Consider the following 5835-nt stretch of genomic DNA (forward strand, 5'->3'; position numbering starts at 1 on the left):
ATCATATGACTGGTGATCGAAGTCTTCTCATGGACTCAACCTTACGTCCATCCGACAAGAGTGAAATCACATTTGCTGACACTGGTAAAAGCAAGGTATTGGGTCTAGGTAGAGTTGCAATCTCTAGGGATCAACACATGGATAAAGTGATGCTTGTTGAATCCCTTGGGTTCAACTTAATGTCTGTCTCAATGCTTTGTGACTTAAACATGATTGTGCTATTTGGAAAATATCATTGCCTTGTACTAATGGAATCTGACAAGTCTCTAGTCTTTGAAGGATATAGGAAAGATGATCTATACATGGTAGATTTCTCAGCAGGTCCATAGCTTGCCGTATGTCTTCTCACAAAAGCTTCAGAATGCTGGCTCTGGCATCGAAGGCTAGGACATGCTGGCATGAGGAACTTACACTCACTCGTCAAGAAGAAGCATGTCATTGGCATCGAGGATGTCAAGTTCAAGAAGGATCATCTGTGTGGTGCCTGTGAAGCTGGAAAGATGACAAGGGCAAAGCACCTCTCGAAGACAATCATGACAACATCTCAACCCTTCGAGCTGCTACACATGGACTTATTTGGACCTACTCACTACTCCACCCTCACAACAACTGCCTGTCTCTATGGCTTCGTCATTGTTGATGACTACTCAAGATACACATGGGTTCATATAATTCTTTACAAGACTGAAGTGCAAGATGTCTTCAGGCGCTTCGCCAATCGAGCAATGAACAATTATGGCGTGAAGATCAAGCATATCAGAAGTGACAATGGCACTGAATTCAAGAACACAGGACTTGATCTGTATCTGGATACAATGGGAATCACTCATGAGTTCTCTGCTCCATACACACCTCAGCAAAATGGCATCGTTGAGCGCAAAAACAGAACCCTCATTGAGATGGCTCGAACAATGCTAGATGAATACAAGACACCAAGAAAGTTCTGGCCTGAAGCTATTGATACAGCCTGTCACATCATCAACCGTGTCTACATCCATAAGCTTCTGAACAAAACATCCTATGAGCTCCTTACTGGCAAGAAGCCAAATGTCAGTTACTTCAGAGTATTTGGAGCTAGATGCTGGATCAAGGATCCCCATCACAAGTCAAAATTTGCACCTAAGGCTCACGAAGGCTTCATGCTTGGCTATGGAAAGGACTCACACTCCTACAGAGTTTTCAACCTCTTTCTCTACAAGATCGTCGAAACTGTGGATGTGAGATTTGATGAAACCAATGGTTCACAAAGAGAACTCCTGCCAAGTACACTAGATGAAGCTCCTCCAAGCGAATCTATCAAGCTGATGGGAACTGGTGAAATCATGCCTTCTGAAGCACAGCCTGAAGAGGAACTTATCATCTCTGCACCAAATCAACCTGAAGACAATGCTCAGACCGAAGACAATCCTCCCAATGATGACAATGATCAGCAAGAGCAAAGTCTTCGTCCTGTTCATCCTCGTGTTGCAAATGAAGTACAAATCGAGAAGATAATTGACAGCATCAATGCGCCTGGTCCGCTTACTCGCTCAAGAGCAACACAGTTAGCAAACTTCTGTGGGCACTTTTCATTTGTGTCAATATCAGAACCCAAGAAAGTTGCTGAAGCTTTTATGGAACCTGAATGGATTCAAGCCATGCAAGAAGAACTTCAACAGTTCAAGCTGAATAATGTTTGGGAACTTGTCAAGCGACCTGACCCTCGCAAGCATAACATTATTGGAACGAAATGGATATATCGAAACAAGCAAGATGAGCATGGTCAAGTCGTCAGAAACAAAGCACGTCTTGTGGCTCAAGGATATACTCAAGTTGAAGGAATTGACTTCGATGAAACATTTGCTCCTGTTGCTAGGCTTGAAGCTATTCGCATACTGCTAGCCTATGCTAATCATCACAACATCTTGCTATATCAAATGGATGTGAAGAGTGCATTTCTCAATGGCAAGATTGAAGAAGAAGTATATGTCGCTCAACCACCTGGCTTTGAAGATCCAAAACATCCTGATATGGTGTACAAGCTAAACAAAGCACTGTATGGCCTCAAACAAGCTCCTCGCGCATGGTATGATACGATCAAAGACTTCCTGAAGAGCAAAGGCTTCAAACCAGGATCCCTCGATCCCACACTCTTCACGAAGACATATGATGGCGAACTGTTTGTGTGCCAAATATATGTGGATGACATTATCTTCGGCTGCACCAACCAGAAGTATAGTGATGAGTTTGGATACATGATGCAAGAGCAATATCAGATGTCCATGATGGGAGAACTGAAGTTCTTCCTTGGTCTTCAAATTCGTCAGCAAAGCAATGGCATCTTCATATCTCAAGAAAAATACCTCAAAGATTGTCTGAAGAAGTTTGGAATGGAAGACTGCAAAGGTTATACGACGCCAATGCCAGCCAAACACCACCTTGGTCCCGACGACAATGGTAAAGAGTTCGATCAAAAGGTATACCGCTCCATGATTGGTTCTTTACTTTATCTATGTGCATCTAGGCCAGATATTATGCTTAGTGTTTGCATGTGTGCTCGATTCCAAGCGGCACCAAAGGAATCGCATCACTTAGCTGTGAAGCGAATTCTTCGATATTTGGCTTACACCCCAACACTCGGATTATGGTATCCCAAGGGCTCAAAATTTGATTTGGTTGGATTCTCGGATGCTGATTATGCTGGTGACAAGGTGGATCGCAAGTCTACATCAGGCACATGTCATTTTCTTGGTCGATCACTTGTCTGTTGGTCTTCAAAGAAGCAGAATTGTGTATCACTCTCAACTGCTGAATCTGAATACATTGCTGCTGGATCCTGTTGTGCTCAGCTTCTATGGATGAAGCAAACTCTCAAGGACTATGGCATCAACCTGAAACAAGTACCTCTCTTCTGCGACAACGAGAGTGCCATCAAGATAGCCAACAATCCAGTCCAACACTCGAAGACAAAGCACATTGAAATTCGTCATCACTTTCTCAGAGATCATGTCATGAAGAAAGATATCGATATCATTCACGTCAACACTGAAGAGCAACTTGCAGATATCTTCACAAAGCCCTTGGATGAGAAAAGGTTTTGCAAGTTACGGTGTGAGCTAAATATCTTGGAATCCTCTAATGTCCTGTGATCAGGCACACATCCTAACACTTATGCATGTTGATGACTTAGATGTGCAACACACAAAGTAATGTATATCTTCAATCAATGAAGATTTACACTCTGAGTGTGAATACATTAACATGGAATTTGACTTCGGAGCGCCACGATAATTGTGCGCCGTGTCTGGGTCTAATACTTCCTATACGGTGGGTAACGCCACCACCAAATTTCTCTGTTTGAAGTGTTTCACTCATGGCGTTACTTTTGCAAAGACTTCGCATTTGGTTTGTCTTCAGTTTCAATTTATCTTCATGATTTTCTGCGCTATGATGATTTGATTGCATATATATATACTAGTGGTCTGTCCTCTACAGCATTCACTTATAGCTATGTTTTCAAGTTGAATCTTTTGAACTAAGTGAATGTGATCGGACCCTAACCACTCTATGCTTTCTATCTCAAACTCTATCTGTCCAAATCATATGCATTCTATTGAAACTGTCGAATGTCTTCTCTGCGTCCTAGTCAGCAGAAGGCAAAGAGATAAACATTAAATTTGTTTTAAATGACTTATCCTTATTATTGAAATCCGGAGAAGCCGGAACAACTCTCCGACATGCCTGGCGGGTGTGGGAACGTGGGACAACTCTGAGTATGTTGCATGCTTGCCACGTGCCCCTCAGATGTGAACCGCCAGGGGCACCAGCGTAATTGTGCTGTGCCGCTCACCTACTTATAAATACTTGTCCCCTGTGGTAAAGAAATCCTTCTTCCACCTCTCCACCTCGTCAAAACCCTAGCACCACCGCTAGCTCTTGACGACGCCGGCGACGAAGCGCTTAGCTGCCGCAACTTCTCCGACGCCGTCCTCACGCCGGCCGCAGACATCGTCCACTCCGCCGTCGCCGTAGGTGTCCTCCGTCGCCAAGTTAGGGCACGGTGGGCTGAACTGCTCGGTCTCCTATTCATCCCATCTAGCAGTTCTTCGTGCGGTAATTATAACTCTATGTTTACCACCTTTTTGATCTTCATAGATTCATCCTATTTACCGAAAGAGGTTTCTACCTACTCAATGTTAGATCTATTCTGTCTGCATCTAATAATGCCTAGTCTATTCACTTAGATTTCCTATCTAGTTTGATTCCTCACTTGTACTTATTCATGGATTGGTACAAATCTAGAACCAACTCACCTCATATAAGTGAATGTCTTCTCATCATGAGGTCAATGTCTTCAAACTGATTTATCTTCAAAATCTTCTGAGAATGCATATGACCTCTTCCCCTTCCCTCGCATCTCTAATGCTGTCACAGGTACATGTCCGTGGGAGAATCCCTTGGTTCTCATAGTCTGCATTCGTTTGCAGAATACTTACAGCATCATATCAATTCTCCTGAAGCCAGTTCCTGCTTGACCAGCAAGCGAAAGTCTCTGAAGCCTTTGAACATATTGAAGCCATTCAGTTTGAAGTTCATGGCTGCAGAAAAATCAGCAAGGAAGGGTGGCAGACAGCACCGAGAAGGAACATCTAAAGATCTGCCTGATGACCTAGCAGAGCTCTACAAGACAGATCCCGAAGAGACATATCATCAGCGCAAGACACGAATCCAATGGATTCGACGCTACTGGGCTGAAGAGTGGTTCAAGTACAAGTTCATAACCAAGGAATATACAGAGAAGAATGCAATCAAGAGTCCTTGGGGCGATATTCTCTATCGAGGTCTTCAACCCAAGAACAGAGCTGAAGCTATTGCACAAGATTTCTATCCTTGCATGGTCTGTGGACCTCAGCCTGAGAATGCCGATCCCACATCATTACTCTGGTGTCGTGATGATGCTCTCTTCAAGCGCAACTTCCAGCACGCAAAGGCTTCGGCCAAGGAAAACAAGAAGTCATTGGGATTAGACTTCAACCCTGGTCCCTCTGCTCCTCGTGCTGACAGCTCTCGTGATGCAGAACCCAATGTCATCGGCCCCTTCTCCAACCTTGACGGCCTCATCACCTACATCTTGGTTCAGGGTGCCAGAGTAGATCATTCTGATAATGATGCTGACACTGATGAAGCCCCAGCTCCTGCTCTGAAGCCACAGAAGCAAAAGAAGCTAAAGGCTTCTAAATCAGCACCTCCAAAAGCTTTACGTGCGAAGCCTCTGGCCACTGCACCTCCTGAAGCCAGTGTGCAGTCTGAAGATCAATCCCGCATCTCCAAGAAGACGGAGAAGAAAAAGCAAATTGTCAGGCATACTAATCAAGCCTTGACTCCTGCCGCCATTCTGCGTGAAGAACCCATTGATCTGTCCAGTGATGAAGATCTTGCTGATGATGCCCTTGAGCAACTGATAAAGAGCAAGGAAGAAGAAGAAATCTTCAACAACTTGCCTCTCTTTGATGTGGCAATCATCCATAACTTCATTGATGAGTGGTTCGACACCCCCAATCTAAGCTTTGAAGATTTGCAGCTTCCCATTGGCCTTAGCATCTCTTTCAATGGCGCCATTGCTTCTGAGCTAGCTCTTGCTCAGCGCATCGTTGAGCTGAAGAACAAAATTGATTATGAGAAGGCTCAATTCAAGAAGCATGTGGCGAAGCTCAGTGTTCAAGACGTCAAAAACTTCAAGGTCATGCTGCATGAGCTTAAAGAAGCTTTTCTGAAGAAGAGCCAAGAAGCTCAAGGCTCTCGTGGGTCATATTCTCTATCGAGGTCTTCAACCCAAGAACAGAGCTGAAGCTATTG

The sequence above is a fragment of the Triticum aestivum genome, chromosome 4B, assembly GCF_018294505.1.
Source record: "Triticum aestivum cultivar Chinese Spring chromosome 4B, IWGSC CS RefSeq v2.1, whole genome shotgun sequence".
NCBI lineage: Eukaryota > Viridiplantae > Streptophyta > Magnoliopsida > Poales > Poaceae > Triticum > Triticum aestivum.